Source organism: Pleuronectes platessa, chromosome 21 (assembly GCF_947347685.1).
Source record: "Pleuronectes platessa chromosome 21, fPlePla1.1, whole genome shotgun sequence".
In the NCBI taxonomy this organism is placed as follows: domain Eukaryota; kingdom Metazoa; phylum Chordata; class Actinopteri; order Pleuronectiformes; family Pleuronectidae; genus Pleuronectes; species Pleuronectes platessa.
The window spans coordinates 19,393,369-19,406,913 of NC_070646.1; the positions used below are offsets into that span (position 1 = coordinate 19,393,369).

The window sequence follows — 13,545 nt, forward strand, 5'->3', positions numbered from 1 at the left end:
CTCTCTTTGCTTTCCGCATGTCAGATTCTAGTATACAACATTCCCACCACGCCCCCATCTGCCAACCAAAATTATACAAGTCTTTATTTGCTCCTGCCCTGACTAGTGATTGGCTTTTAAGCCTTTTTAAGCGATACATCCCTGAACCACTTACATTGGGTCCAAAAAGCTGACTCTGCTTTCTCACCAAGTCTCCCAGAGGATCTTGAGTGAAAACCAGTTTCAGTTTTTGACAATCGCTTCTGATTCAATTTGGAATCCAGTTGAAGCTCATTGTGACCCCGTTCAGAGTCATGCATGATCACTTCACAAGGCAGTGAGTCATCAGAGCGGTTTTGCACACTTGTCAAACTCTGCCAGGCCATTCCCTCAGTTTCATTGACCCAGTGTAGAATTCACCTTTAAAACTCCACAATTGTTTGAGTGTTTGCTTTTCTACAAGGTAAGAACAGAGTGCACCGTTCCCAGCGGCACTGCAATGCTAGGTCGATGCGTGGAGAGAAGGGAGCAAGCTCCAAATTTCTGCTCCTCTTGCCAAAAATCTGCTTAATATGTAGCCCTCATATAAAGGACATATCAGATATTAAACTGATAAGAACAGATACTACACTTGATCTTAGCCAAAAGGCCGAGAAGCGATAATCCACAAGTGTTGGATGTCCACGCCAAGCTCTTGGCGCAAATCTCCCTTGCTGTGGTACCCCGTTTGTAGGTGTGCATAACAATGGCTGCTGCTCATCACCTCCGCCTAAGCTCTCCTTTGTGGACACTTGATTTCTGACCTAGACAATTCTTTGACTTTTCACAATTTCATAAGGCTCAGCCATAAAGCAAAGCCTGCCAAAAATAGATTCAACTCATGTTTGTTCCTCTCCACGGAAGTCTTTAGTAAAAGGCGAAAGACTTGTGCGTTATGAAGAGAAACCAGAGTCAGCATGGCCCTCTGTTCGAGAGCAGCGGTGGAGCCTCTCGGTCACAGTCACCACCTACGCGGTGGGCCTCTCTTTGCTTTCCGCATGTCAGATTCTAGTATACAACGTTCCCACCACGCCGCCATCTGCCAACCAAAATTATACAAGTCTTTATTTGCTCCTGCCCTGACTAGTGATTGGCTTTTAAGCCTTTTTAAGCGATACATCCCTGAACCAATTACATTGGGTCCAAAAAGCTGACTCTGCTTTCTCACCAAGTCTCCCAGAGGATCTTGAGTGAAAACCAGTTTCAGTTTTTGACAAACGCTTCTGATTCAATTTGGAATCCAGTTGAAGCTCATTGTGACCCCGTGCAGAGTCATGCATGATCACTTCACAAGGCAGTGAGTCATCAGAGCGGTTTTGCACACTTGTCAAACTCTGCCAGGCCATTCCCTCAGTTTCATTGACCCAGTGTAGAATTCACCTTTAAAACTCCACAATTGTTTGAGTGTTTGCTTTTCTACAAGGTAAGAACAGAGTGCACCGTTCCCAGCGGCACTGCAATGCTAGGTCGATGCGTGGAGAGAAGGGAGCAAGCTCCAAAAATCTGCTTAATACGTAGTCCTCATATAGAGGACATATCAGATATTAAACTGAAAAGAACAGATACTACACTTGATCTTAGCCAAAAGGCCGAGAAGCGATAATCCACAAGTGTTGGATGTCCACGCCAAGCTCTTGGCGCAAATCTCCCTTGCTGTGGTACCCCGTTTGTAGGTGTGCATAACAATGGCTGCTGCTCATCACCTCCGCCTAAGCTCTCCTTTGTGGACACTTGATTTCTGACCTAGACAATTCTTTGACTTTTCACAATTTCATAAGGCTCAGCCATAAAGCAAAGCCTGCCAAAATTAGATTCAACTCATGTTTGTTCCTCTCCACGGAAGTCTTTAGTAAAAGGCGAAAGACTTGTGCGTTATGAAGAGAAACCAGAGTCAGCATGGCCCTCTGTTCGAGAGCAGCGGAGGAGCCTCTCCGTCACAGTCACCACCTACGCGGTGGGCCTCTCTTTGCTTTCCGCATGTCAGATTCTAGTATACAACATTCCCACCACGCCCCCATCTGCCAACCAAAATTATACAAGTCTTTATTTGCTCCTGCCCTGACTAGTGATTGGCTTTTAAGCCTTTTTAAGCGATACATCCCTGAACCACTTACATTGGGTCCAAAAAGCTGACTCTGCTTTCTCACCAAGTCTCCCAGAGGATCTTGAGTGAAAACCAGTTTCAGTTTTTGACAATCGCTTCTGATTCAATTTGGAATCCAGTTGAAGCTCATTGTGACCCCGTGCAGAGTCATGCATGATCACTTCACAAGGCAGTGAGTCATGAGAGCGGTTTTGAACACTTGTCAAACTCTGCCAGGCCATTCCCTCAGTTTCATTGACCCAGTGTAAAATTCACCTTTAAAACTCCACAATTGTTTGAGTGTTTGCTTTTCTACAAGGTAAGAACAGAGTGCACCGTTCCCAGCGGCACTGCAATGCTAGGTCGATGCGTGGAGAGAAGGGAGCAAGCTCCAAATTTCTGCTCCTCTTGCCAAAAATCTGCTTAATATGTAGCCCTCATATAAAGGACATATCAGATATTAAACTGATAAGAACAGATACTACACTTGATCTTAGCCAAAAGGCCGAGAAGCGATAATCCACAAGTGTTGGATGTCCACGCCAAGCTCTTGGCGCAAATCTCCCTTGCTGTGGTACCCCGTTTGTAGGTGTGCATAACAATGGCTGCTGCTCATCACCTCCGCCTAAGCTCTCCTTTGTGGACACTTGATTTCTGACCTAGACAATTCTTTGACTTTTCACAATTTCATAAGGCTCAGCCATAAAGCAAAGCCTGCCAAAAATAGATTCAACTCATGTTTGTTCCTCTCCACGGAAGTCTTTAGTAAAAGGCGAAAGACTTGTGCGTTATGAAGAGAAACCAGAGTCAGCATGGCCCTCTGTTCGAGAGCAGCGGTGGAGCCTCTCGGTCACAGTCACCACCTACGCGGTGGGCCTCTCTTTGCTTTCCGCATGTCAGATTCTAGTATACAACGTTCCCACCACGCCGCCATCTGCCAACCAAAATTATACAAGTCTTTATTTGCTCCTGCCCTGACTAGTGATTGGCTTTTAAGCCTTTTTAAGCGATACATCCCTGAACCAATTACATTGGGTCCAAAAAGCTGACTCTGCTTTCTCACCAAGTCTCCCAGAGGATCTTGAGTGAAAACCAGTTTCAGTTTTTGACAAACGCTTCTGATTCAATTTGGAATCCAGTTGAAGCTCATTGTGACCCCGTGCAGAGTCATGCATGATCACTTCACAAGGCAGTGAGTCATCAGAGCGGTTTTGCACACTTGTCAAACTCTGCCAGGCCATTCCCTCAGTTTCATTGACCCAGTGTAGAATTCACCTTTAAAACTCCACAATTGTTTGAGTGTTTGCTTTTCTACAAGGTAAGAACAGAGTGCACCATTCCCAGCGGCACTGCAATGCTAGGTCGATGCGTGGAGAGAAGGGAGCAAGCTCCAAAAATCTGCTTAATATGTAGTCCTCATATAGAGGACATATCAGATATTAAACTGAAAAGAACAGATACTACACTTGATCTTAGCCAAAAGGCCGAGAAGCGATAATCCACAAGTGTTGGATGTCCACGCCAAGCTCTTGGCGCAAATCTCCCTTGCTGTGGTACCCCGTTTGTAGGTGTGCATAACAATGGCTGCTGCTCATCACCTCCGCCTAAGCTCTCCTTTGTGGACACTTGATTTCTGACCTAGACAATTCTTTGACTTTTCACAATTTCATAAGGCTCAGCCATAAAGCAAAGCCTGCCAAAAATAGATTCAACTCATGTTTGTTCCTCTCCACGGAAGTCTTTAGTAAAAGGCGAAAGACTTGTGCGTTATGAAGAGAAACCAGAGTCAGCATGGCCCTCTGTTCGAGAGCAGCGGTGGAGCCTCTCGGTCACAGTCAACACCTACGCGGTGGGCCTCTCTTTGCTTTCCGCATGTCAGATTCTAGTATACAACGTTCCCACCACGCCGCCATCTGCCAACCAAAATTATACAAGTCTTTATTTGCTCCTGCCCTGACTAGTGATTGGCTTTTAAGCCTTTTTAAGCGATACATCCCTGAACCAATTACATTGGGTCCAAAAAGCTGACTCTGCTTTCTCACCAAGTCTCCCAGAGGATCTTGAGTGAAAACCAGTTTCAGTTTTTGACAATCGCTTCTGATTCAATTTGGAATCCAGTTGAAGCTCATTGTGACCCCGTGCAGAGTCATGCATGATCACTTCACAAGGCAGTGAGTCATGAGAGCGGTTTTGAACACTTGTCAAACTCTGCCAGGCCATTCCCTCAGTTTCATTGACCCAGTGTAAAATTCACCTTTAAAACTCCACAATTGTTTGAGTGTTTGCTTTTCTACAAGGTAAGAACAGAGTGCACCGTTCCCAGCGGCACTGCAATGCTAGGTCGATGCGTGGAGAGAAGGGAGCAAGCTCCAAATTTCTGCTCCTCTTGCCAAAAATCTGCTTAATATGTAGCCCTCATATAAAGGACATATCAGATATTAAACTGATAAGAACAGATACTACACTTGATCTTAGCCAAAAGGCCGAGAAGCGATAATCCACAAGTGTTGGATGTCCACGCCAAGCTCTTGGCGCAAATCTCCCTTGCTGTGGTACCCCGTTTGTAGGTGTGCATAACAATGGCTGCTGCTCATCACCTCCGCCTAAGCTCTCCTTTGTGGACACTTGATTTCTGACCTAGACAATTCTTTGACTTTTCACAATTTCATAAGGCTCAGCCATAAAGCAAAGCCTGCCAAAAATAGATTCAACTCATGTTTGTTCCTCTCCACGGAAGTCTTTAGTAAAAGGCGAAAGACTTGTGCGTTATGAAGAGAAACCAGAGTCAGCATGGCCCTCTGTTCGAGAGCAGCGGTGGAGCCTCTCGGTCACAGTCACCACCTACGCGGTGGGCCTCTCTTTGCTTTCCGCATGTCAGATTCTAGTATACAACATTCCCACCACGCCGCCATCTGCCAACCAAAATTATACAAGTCTTTATTTGCTCCTGCCCTGACTAGTGATTGGCTTTTAAGCCTTTTTAAGCGATACATCCCTGAACCACTTACATTGGGTCCAAAAAGCTGACTCTGCTTTCTCACCAAGTCTCCCAGAGGATCTTGAGTGAAAACCAGTTTCAGTTTTTGACAAACGCTTCTGATTCAATTTGGAATCCAGTTGAAGCTCATTGTGACCCCGTGCAGAGTCATGCATGATCACTTCACAAGGCAGTGAGTCATCAGAGCGGTTTTGCACACTTGTCAAACTCTGCCAGGCCATTCCCTCAGTTTCGTTGACCCAGTGTAGAATTCACCTTTAAAACTCCACAATTGTTTGCTTTTCTACAAGGTAAGAACAGAGTGCACCTTTCCCAGCGGCACTGCAATGCTAGGTCGATGCGTGGAGAGAAGGGAGCAAGCTCCAAATTTCTGCTCCTCTTGCCAAAAATCTGCTTAATATGTAGCCCTCATATAAAGGACATATCAGATATTAAACTGATAAGAACAGATACTACACTTGATCTTAGCCAAAAGGCCGAGAAGCGATAATCCACAAGTGTTGGATGTCCACGCCAAGCTCTTGGCGCAAATCTCCCTTGCTGTGGTACCCCGTTTGTAGGTGTGCATAACAATGGCTGCTGCTCATCACCTCCGCCTAAGCTCTCCTTTGTGGACACTTGATTTCTGACCTAGACAATTCTTTGACTTTTCACAATTTCATAAGGCTCAGCCATAAAGCAAAGCCTGCCAAAAATAGATTCAACTCATGTTTGTTCCTCTCCACGGAAGTCTTTAGTAAAAGGCGAAAGACTTGTGCGTTATGAAGAGAAACCAGAGTCAGCATGGCCCTCTGTTCGAGAGCAGCGGTGGAGCCTCTCGGTCACAGTCACCACCTACGCGGTGGGCCTCTCTTTGCTTTCCGCATGTCAGATTCTAGTATACAACGTTCCCACCACGCCGCCATCTGCCAACCAAAATTATACAAGTCTTTATTTGCTCCTGCCCTGACTAGTGATTGGCTTTTAAGCCTTTTTAAGCGATACATCCCTGAACCAATTACATTGGGTCCAAAAAGCTGACTCTGCTTTCTCACCAAGTCTCCCAGAGGATCTTGAGTGAAAACCAGTTTCAGTTTTTGACAAACGCTTCTGATTCAATTTGGAATCCAGTTGAAGCTCATTGTGACCCCGTGCAGAGTCATGCATGATCACTTCACAAGGCAGTGAGTCATCAGGGCGGTTTTGCACACTTGTCAAACTCTGCCAGGCCATTCCCTCAGTTTCATTGACCCAGTGTAGAATTCACCTTTAAAACTCCACAATTGTTTGAGTGTTTGCTTTTCTACAAGGTAAGAACAGAGTGCACCGTTCCCAGCGGCACTGCAATGCTAGGTCGATGCGTGGAGAGAAGGGAGCAAGCTCCAAAAATCTGCTTAATATGTAGTCCTCATATAGAGGACATATCAGATATTAAACTGAAAAGAACAGATACTACACTTGATCTTAGCCAAAAGGCCGAGAAGCGATAATCCACAAGTGTTGGATGTCCACGCCAAGCTCTTGGCGCAAATCTCCCTTGCTGTGGTACCCCGTTTGTAGGTGTGCATAACAATGGCTGCTGCTCATCACCTCCGCCTAAGCTCTCCTTTGTGGACACTTGATTTCTGACCTAGACAATTCTTTGACTTTTCACAATTTCATAAGGCTCAGCCATAAAGCAAAGCCTGCCAAAAATAGATTCAACTCATGTTTGTTCCTCTCCACGGAAGTCTTTAGTAAAAGGCGAAAGACTTGTGCGTTATGAAGAGAAACCAGAGTCAGCATGGCCCTCTGTTCGAGAGCAGCGGTGGAGCCTCTCGGTCACAGTCACCACCTACGCGGTGGGCCTCTCTTTGCTTTCCGCATGTCAGATTCTAGTATACAACGTTCCCACCACGCCGCCATCTGCCAACCAAAATTATACAAGTCTTTATTTGCTCCTGCCCTGACTAGTGATTGGCTTTTAAGCCTTTTTAAGCGATACATCCCTGAACCAATTACATTGGGTCCAAAAAGCTGACTCTGCTTTCTCACCAAGTCTCCCAGAGGATCTTGAGTGAAAACCAGTTTCAGTTTTTGACAAACGCTTCTGATTCAATTTGGAATCCAGTTGAAGCTCATTGTGACCCCGTGCAGAGTCATGCATGATCACTTCACAAGGCAGTGAGTCATCAGAGCGGTTTTGCACACTTGTCAAACTCTGCCAGGCCACTCCCTCAGTTTCATTGACCCAGTGTAGAATTCACCTTTAAAACTCCACAATTGTTTGAGTGTTTGCTTTTCTACAAGGTAAGAACAGAGTGCACCGTTCCCAGCGGCACTGCAATGCTAGGTCGATGCGTGGAGAGAAGGGAGCAAGCTCCAAAAATCTGCTTAATATGTAGTCCTCATATAGAGGACATATCAGATATTAAACTGAAAAGAACAGATACTACACTTGATCTTAGCCAAAAGGCCGAGAAGCGATAATCCACAAGTGTTGGATGTCCACGCCAAGCTCTTGGCGCAAATCTCCCTTGCTGTGGTACCCCGTTTGTAGGTGTGCATAACAATGGCTGCTGCTCATCACCTCCGCCTAAACTGTCCTTTGTGGACACTTGATTTCTGACCTAGACAATTCTTTGACTTTTCACAATTTCATAAGGCTCAGCCATAAAGCAAAGCCTGCCAAAATTAGATTCAACTCATGTTTGTTCCTCTCCACGGAAGTCTTTAGTAAAAGGCGAAAGACTTGTGCGTTATGAAGAGAAACCAGAGTCAGCATGGCCCTCTGTTCGAGAGCAGCGGAGGAGCCTCTCCGTCACAGTCACCACCTACGCGGTGGGCCTCTCTTTGCTTTCCGCATGTCAGATTCTAGTATACAACATTCCCACCACGCCCCCATCTGCCAACCAAAATTATACAAGTCTTTATTTGCTCCTGCCCTGACTAGTGATTGGCTTTTAAGCCTTTTTAAGCGATACATCCCTGAACCACTTACATTGGGTCCAAAAAGCTGACTCTGCTTTCTCACCAAGTCTCCCAGAGGATCTTGAGTGAAAACCAGTTTCAGTTTTTGACAATCGCTTCTGATTCAATTTGGAATCCAGTTGAAGCTCATTGTGACCCCGTGCAGAGTCATGCATGATCACTTCACAAGGCAGTGAGTCATGAGAGCGGTTTTGAACACTTGTCAAACTCTGCCAGGCCATTCCCTCAGTTTCATTGACCCAGTGTAAAATTCACCTTTAAAACTCCACAATTGTTTGAGTGTTTGCTTTTCTACAAGGTAAGAACAGAGTGCACCGTTCCCAGCGGCACTGCAATGCTAGGTCGATGCGTGGAGAGAAGGGAGCAAGCTCCAAAAATCTGCTTAATATGTAGTCCTCATATAGAGGACATATCAGATATTAAACTGAAAAGAACAGATACTACACTTGATCTTAGCCAAAAGGCCGAGAAGCGATAATCCACAAGTGTTGGATGTCCACGCCAAGCTCTTGGCGCAAATCTCCCTTGCTGTGGTACCCCGTTTGTAGGTGTGCATAACAATGGCTGCTGCTCATCACCTCCGCCTAAGCTCTCCTTTGTGGACACTTGATTTCTGACCTAGACAATTCTTTGACTTTTCACAATTTCATAAGGCTCAGCCATAAAGCAAAGCCTGCCAAAATTAGATTCAACTCATGTTTGTTCCTCTCCACGGAAGTCTTTAGTAAAAGGCGAAAGACTTGTGCGTTATGAAGAGAAACCAGAGTCAGCATGGCCCTCTGTTCGAGAGCAGCGGAGGAGCCTCTCCGTCACAGTCACCACCTACGCGGTGGGCCTCTCTTTGCTTTCCGCATGTCAGATTCTAGTATACAACATTCCCACCACGCCCCCATCTGCCAACCAAAATTATACAAGTCTTTATTTGCTCCTGCCCTGACTAGTGATTGGCTTTTAAGCCTTTTTAAGCGATACATCCCTGAACCACTTACATTGGGTCCAAAAAGCTGACTCTGCTTTCTCACCAAGTCTCCCAGAGGATCTTGAGTGAAAACCAGTTTCAGTTTTTGACAATCGCTTCTGATTCAATTTGGAATCCAGTTGAAGCTCATTGTGACCCCGTTCAGAGTCATGCATGATCACTTCACAAGGCAGTGAGTCATCAGAGCGGTTTTGCACACTTGTCAAACTCTGCCAGGCCATTCCCTCAGTTTCATTGACCCAGTGTAGAATTCACCTTTAAAACTCCACAATTGTTTGAGTGTTTGCTTTTCTACAAGGTAAGAACAGAGTGCACCGTTCCCAGCGGCACTGCAATGCTAGGTCGATGCGTGGAGAGAAGGGAGCAAGCTCCAAATTTCTGCTCCTCTTGCCAAAAATCTGCTTAATATGTAGCCCTCATATAAAGGACATATCAGATATTAAACTGATAAGAACAGATACTACACTTGATCTTAGCCAAAAGGCCGAGAAGCGATAATCCACAAGTGTTGGATGTCCACGCCAAGCTCTTGGCGCAAATCTCCCTTGCTGTGGTACCCCGTTTGTAGGTGTGCATAACAATGGCTGCTGCTCATCACCTCCGCCTAAGCTCTCCTTTGTGGACACTTGATTTCTGACCTAGACAATTATTTGACTTTTCACAATTTCATAAGGCTCAGCCATAAAGCAAAGCCTGCCAAAAATAGATTCAACTCATGTTTGTTCCTCTCCACGGAAGTCTTTAGTAAAAGGCGAAAGACTTGTGCGTTATGAAGAGAAACCAGAGTCAGCATGGCCCTCGGTTTGAGAGCAGCGGTGGAGCCTCTCGGTCACAGTCACCACCTACGCGGTGGGCCTCTCTTTGCTTTCCGCATGTCAGATTCTAGTATACAACATTCCCACCACGCCGCCATCTGCCAACCAAAATTATACAAGTCTTTATTTGCTCCTGTCCTGACTAGTGATTGGCTTTTAAGCCTTTTTAAGCGATACATCCCTGAACCAATTACATTGGGTCCAAAAAGCTGACTCTGCTTTCTCACCAAGTCTCCCAGAGGATCTTGAGTGAAAACCAGTTTCAGTTTTTGACAAACGCTTCTGATTCAATTTGGAATCCAGTTGAAGCTCATTGTGACCCCGTGCAGAGTCATGCATGATCACTTCACAAGGCAGTGAGTCATCAGAGCGGTTTTGCACACTTGTCAAACTCTGCCAGGCCATTCCCTCAGTTTCGTTGACCCAGTGTAGAATTCACCTTTAAAACTCCACAATTGTTTGCTTTTCTACAAGGTAAGAACAGAGTGCACCGTTCCCAGCGGCACTGCAATGCTAGGTCGATGCGTGGAGAGAAGGGAGCAAGCTCCAAATTTCTGCTCCTCTTGCCAAAAATCTGCTTAATATGTAGTCCTCATATAGAGGACATATCAGATATTAAACTGATAAGAACATATACTACACTTGATCTTAGCCAAAAGGCCGAGAAGCGATAATCCACAAGTGTTGGATGTCCACGGCAAGCTCTTGGCGCAAATCTCCCTTGCTGTGGTACCCCGTTTGTAGGTGTGCATAACAATGGCTGCTGCTCATCACCTCCGCCTAAGCTCTCCTTTGTGGACACTTGATTTCTGACCTAGACAATTCTTTGACTTTTCACAATTTCACAAGGCTCAGCCATAAAGCAAAGCCTGCCAAAAATAGATTCAACTCATGTTTGTTCCTCTCCACGGAAGTCTTTAGTAAAAGGCGAAAGACTTGTGCGTTATGAAGGGAAACCAGAGTCAGCATGGCCCTCTGTTCGAGAGCAGCGGTGGAGCCTCTCGGTCACAGTCACCACCTACGCGGTGGGCCTCTCTTTGCTTTCCGCATGTCAGATTCTAGTATACAACATTCCCACCACGCCGCCATCTGCCAACCAAAATTATACAAGTCTTTATTTGCTCCTGCCCTGACTAGTGATTGGCTTTTAAGCCTTTTTAAGCGATACATCCCTGAACCACTTACATTGGGTCCAAAAAGCTGACTCTGCTTTCTCAACAAGTCTCCCAGAGGATCTTGAGTGAAAACCAGTTTCAGTTTTTGACAAACGCTTCTGATTCAATTTGGAATCCAGTTGAAGCTCATTGTGACCCCGTGCAGAGTCATGCATGATCACTTCACAAGGCAGTGAGTCATCAGAGCGGTTTTGCACACTTGTCAAACTCTGCCAGGCCATTCCCTCAGTTTCATTGACCCAGTGTAGAATTCACCTTTAAAACTCCACAATTGTTTGAGTGTTTGCTTTTCTACAAGGTAAGAACAGAGTGCACCGTTCCCAGCGGCACTGCAATGCTAGGTCGATGCGTGGAGAGAAGGGGGCAAGCTCCAAATTTCTGCTCCTCTTGCCAAAAATCTGCTTAATACGTAGTCCTCATATAGAGGACATATCAGATATTAAACTGATAAGAACAGATACTACACTTGATCTTAGCCAAAAGGCCGAGAAGCGATAATCCACAAGTGTTGGATGTCCACGCCAAGCTCTTGGCGCAAATCTCCCTTGCTGTGGTACCCCGTTTGTAGGTGTGCATAACAATGGCTGCTGCTCATCACCTCCGCCTAAGCTCTCCTTTGTGGACACTTGATTTCTGATCTAGATAATTCTTTGACTTTTCACAATTTCATAAGGCTCAGCCATAAAGCAAAGCCTGCCAAAATTAGATTCAACTCATGTTTGTTCCTCTCCACGGAAGTCTTTAGTAAAAGGCGAAAGACTTGTGCGTTATGAAGAGAAACCAGAGTCAGCATGGCCCTCTGTTCGTGAGCAGCGGAGGAGCCTCTCCGTCACAGTCACCACCTACGCGGTGGGCCTCTCTTTGCTTTCCGCATGTCAGATTCTAGTATACAACATTCCCACCACGCCGCCATCTGCCAACCAAAATTATACAAGTCTTTATTTGCTCCTGCCCTGACTAGTGATTGGCTTTTAAGCCTTTTGAAGCGATACATCCCTGAACCAATTACATTGGGTCCAAAAAGCTGACTCTGCTTTCTCACCAAGTCTCCCAGAGGATCTTGAGTGAAAACCAGTTTCAGTTTTTGACAAACGCTTCTGATTCAATTTGGAATCCAGTTGAAGCTCATTGTGACCCCGTGCAGAGTCATGCATGATCACTTCACAAGGCAGTGAGTCATCAGAGCGGTTTTGCACACTTGTCAAACTCTGCCAGGCCATTCCCTCAGTTTCATTGACCCAGTGTAGAATTCACCTTTAAAACTCCACAATTGTTTGCTTTTCTACAAGGTAAGAACAGAGTGCACCGTTCCCAGCGGCACTGCAATGCTAGGTCGATGCGTGGAGAGAAGGGAGCAAGCTCCAAATTTCTGCTCCTCTTGCCAAAAATCTGCTTAATACGTAGTCCTCATATAGAGGACATATCAGATATTAAACTGATAAGAACAGATACTACACTTGATCTTAGCCAAAAGGCCGAGAAGCGATAATCCACAAGTGTTGGATGTCCACGCCAAGCTCTTGGCGCAAATCTCCCTTGCTGTGGTACCCCGTTTGTAGGTGTGCATAACAATGGCTGCTGCTCATCACCTCCGCCTAAGCTCTCCTTTGTGGACACTTGATTTCTGACCTAGACAATTCTTTGACTTTTCACAATTTCATAAGGCTCAGCCATAAAGCAAAGCCTGCCAAAAATAGATTCAACTCTAGTTTGTTCCTCTCCACGGAAGTCTTTAGTAAAAGGCGAAAGACTTGTGCGTTATGAAGAGAAACCAGAGTCAGCATGGCCCTCTGTTCGAGAGCAGCGGAGGAGCCTCTCCGTCACAGTCACCACCTACGCGGTGGGCCTCTCTTTGCTTTCCGCATGTCAGATTCTAGTATACAACATTCCCACCACGCCGCCATCTGCCAACCAAAATTATACAAGTCTTTATTTGCTCCTGCCCTGACTAGTGATTGGCTTTTAAGCCTTTTTAAGCGATACATCCCTGAACCAATTACATTGGGTCCAAAAAGCTGACTCTGCTTTCTCACCAAGTCTCCCAGAGGATCTTGAGTGAAAACCAGTTTCAATTTTTGACAAACGCTTCTGATTCAATTTGGAATCCAGTTGAAGCTCATTGTGACCCCGTGCAGAGTCATGCATGATCACTTCACAAGGCAGTGAGTCATCAGAGCGGTTTTGCACACTTGTCAAACTCTGCCAGGCCATTCCCTCAGTTTCATTGACCCAGTGTAGAATTCACCTTTAAAACTCCACAATTGTTTGCTTTTCTACAAGGTAAGAACAGAGTGCACCGTTCCCAGCGGCACTGCAATGCTAGGTCGATGCGTGGAGAGAAGGGAGCAAGCTCCAAATTTCTGCTCCTCTTGCCAAAAATCTGCTTAATATGTAGTCCTCATATAGAGGACATATCAGATATTAAACTGATAAGAACAGATACTACACTTGATCTTAGCCAAAAGGCCGAGAAGCGATAATCCACAAGTGTTGGATGTTCACGCCAAGCTCTTGGCGCAAATCTCCCT

General features: G+C 45.6%; 22 non-coding genes and 5 pseudogenes across 22 annotated transcripts; all 27 read right to left on the minus strand.

Moving 5' to 3' along the window:
* Nucleotides 1-448: 448 nt before the first annotated feature.
* Nucleotides 449-640, minus strand: LOC128427484 (U2 spliceosomal RNA). The gene has a single exon (XR_008333384.1). It is a non-coding gene; the product is annotated as a U2 spliceosomal RNA (small nuclear RNA).
* A 180-nt stretch (nt 641-820) lies between these two features.
* On the minus strand, nt 821-933 carry LOC128427755 (U5 spliceosomal RNA). Its single transcript, XR_008333605.1, has one exon. It is a non-coding gene; the product is annotated as a U5 spliceosomal RNA (small nuclear RNA).
* A 514-nt stretch (nt 934-1,447) lies between these two features.
* LOC128427654 (uncharacterized) lies at nt 1,448-1,619 on the minus strand (annotated as a pseudogene).
* Nucleotides 1,620-1,795: 176 nt separating this feature from the next.
* LOC128427825 (U5 spliceosomal RNA) lies at nt 1,796-1,912 on the minus strand. The gene has a single exon (XR_008333669.1). It is a non-coding gene; the product is annotated as a U5 spliceosomal RNA (small nuclear RNA).
* Nucleotides 1,913-2,426: 514 nt separating this feature from the next.
* Nucleotides 2,427-2,618, minus strand: LOC128427485 (U2 spliceosomal RNA). Its single transcript, XR_008333385.1, has one exon. It is a non-coding gene; the product is annotated as a U2 spliceosomal RNA (small nuclear RNA).
* Nucleotides 2,619-2,798: 180 nt separating this feature from the next.
* Nucleotides 2,799-2,911, minus strand: LOC128427756 (U5 spliceosomal RNA). The gene has a single exon (XR_008333606.1). It is a non-coding gene; the product is annotated as a U5 spliceosomal RNA (small nuclear RNA).
* Nucleotides 2,912-3,425: 514 nt separating this feature from the next.
* Nucleotides 3,426-3,597, minus strand: LOC128427651 (uncharacterized; annotated as a pseudogene).
* Nucleotides 3,598-3,777: 180 nt separating this feature from the next.
* On the minus strand, nt 3,778-3,890 carry LOC128427757 (U5 spliceosomal RNA). Its single transcript, XR_008333607.1, has one exon. It is a non-coding gene; the product is annotated as a U5 spliceosomal RNA (small nuclear RNA).
* Nucleotides 3,891-4,404: 514 nt separating this feature from the next.
* On the minus strand, nt 4,405-4,596 carry LOC128427486 (U2 spliceosomal RNA). Its single transcript, XR_008333386.1, has one exon. It is a non-coding gene; the product is annotated as a U2 spliceosomal RNA (small nuclear RNA).
* Nucleotides 4,597-4,776: 180 nt separating this feature from the next.
* Nucleotides 4,777-4,889, minus strand: LOC128427758 (U5 spliceosomal RNA). Its single transcript, XR_008333608.1, has one exon. It is a non-coding gene; the product is annotated as a U5 spliceosomal RNA (small nuclear RNA).
* Nucleotides 4,890-5,395: 506 nt separating this feature from the next.
* On the minus strand, nt 5,396-5,587 carry LOC128427603 (U2 spliceosomal RNA). Its single transcript, XR_008333491.1, has one exon. It is a non-coding gene; the product is annotated as a U2 spliceosomal RNA (small nuclear RNA).
* A 180-nt stretch (nt 5,588-5,767) lies between these two features.
* Nucleotides 5,768-5,880, minus strand: LOC128427759 (U5 spliceosomal RNA). The gene has a single exon (XR_008333609.1). It is a non-coding gene; the product is annotated as a U5 spliceosomal RNA (small nuclear RNA).
* A 514-nt stretch (nt 5,881-6,394) lies between these two features.
* LOC128427645 (uncharacterized) lies at nt 6,395-6,566 on the minus strand (annotated as a pseudogene).
* A 180-nt stretch (nt 6,567-6,746) lies between these two features.
* On the minus strand, nt 6,747-6,859 carry LOC128427760 (U5 spliceosomal RNA). The gene has a single exon (XR_008333610.1). It is a non-coding gene; the product is annotated as a U5 spliceosomal RNA (small nuclear RNA).
* A 514-nt stretch (nt 6,860-7,373) lies between these two features.
* Nucleotides 7,374-7,545, minus strand: LOC128427646 (uncharacterized; annotated as a pseudogene).
* Nucleotides 7,546-7,721: 176 nt separating this feature from the next.
* LOC128427826 (U5 spliceosomal RNA) lies at nt 7,722-7,838 on the minus strand. The gene has a single exon (XR_008333670.1). It is a non-coding gene; the product is annotated as a U5 spliceosomal RNA (small nuclear RNA).
* Nucleotides 7,839-8,352: 514 nt separating this feature from the next.
* LOC128427647 (uncharacterized) lies at nt 8,353-8,524 on the minus strand (annotated as a pseudogene).
* A 176-nt stretch (nt 8,525-8,700) lies between these two features.
* On the minus strand, nt 8,701-8,817 carry LOC128427827 (U5 spliceosomal RNA). The gene has a single exon (XR_008333671.1). It is a non-coding gene; the product is annotated as a U5 spliceosomal RNA (small nuclear RNA).
* Nucleotides 8,818-9,331: 514 nt separating this feature from the next.
* LOC128427488 (U2 spliceosomal RNA) lies at nt 9,332-9,523 on the minus strand. Its single transcript, XR_008333387.1, has one exon. It is a non-coding gene; the product is annotated as a U2 spliceosomal RNA (small nuclear RNA).
* A 180-nt stretch (nt 9,524-9,703) lies between these two features.
* On the minus strand, nt 9,704-9,816 carry LOC128427762 (U5 spliceosomal RNA). Its single transcript, XR_008333612.1, has one exon. It is a non-coding gene; the product is annotated as a U5 spliceosomal RNA (small nuclear RNA).
* Nucleotides 9,817-10,322: 506 nt separating this feature from the next.
* On the minus strand, nt 10,323-10,514 carry LOC128427448 (U2 spliceosomal RNA). Its single transcript, XR_008333351.1, has one exon. It is a non-coding gene; the product is annotated as a U2 spliceosomal RNA (small nuclear RNA).
* Nucleotides 10,515-10,694: 180 nt separating this feature from the next.
* On the minus strand, nt 10,695-10,807 carry LOC128427898 (U5 spliceosomal RNA). Its single transcript, XR_008333735.1, has one exon. It is a non-coding gene; the product is annotated as a U5 spliceosomal RNA (small nuclear RNA).
* A 514-nt stretch (nt 10,808-11,321) lies between these two features.
* On the minus strand, nt 11,322-11,513 carry LOC128427533 (U2 spliceosomal RNA). Its single transcript, XR_008333428.1, has one exon. It is a non-coding gene; the product is annotated as a U2 spliceosomal RNA (small nuclear RNA).
* Nucleotides 11,514-11,689: 176 nt separating this feature from the next.
* LOC128427828 (U5 spliceosomal RNA) lies at nt 11,690-11,806 on the minus strand. Its single transcript, XR_008333672.1, has one exon. It is a non-coding gene; the product is annotated as a U5 spliceosomal RNA (small nuclear RNA).
* A 506-nt stretch (nt 11,807-12,312) lies between these two features.
* LOC128427773 (U2 spliceosomal RNA) lies at nt 12,313-12,504 on the minus strand. Its single transcript, XR_008333622.1, has one exon. It is a non-coding gene; the product is annotated as a U2 spliceosomal RNA (small nuclear RNA).
* Nucleotides 12,505-12,684: 180 nt separating this feature from the next.
* LOC128427694 (U5 spliceosomal RNA) lies at nt 12,685-12,797 on the minus strand. Its single transcript, XR_008333552.1, has one exon. It is a non-coding gene; the product is annotated as a U5 spliceosomal RNA (small nuclear RNA).
* A 506-nt stretch (nt 12,798-13,303) lies between these two features.
* LOC128427441 (U2 spliceosomal RNA) lies at nt 13,304-13,495 on the minus strand. The gene has a single exon (XR_008333345.1). It is a non-coding gene; the product is annotated as a U2 spliceosomal RNA (small nuclear RNA).
* Nucleotides 13,496-13,545: the final 50 nt, after the last annotated feature.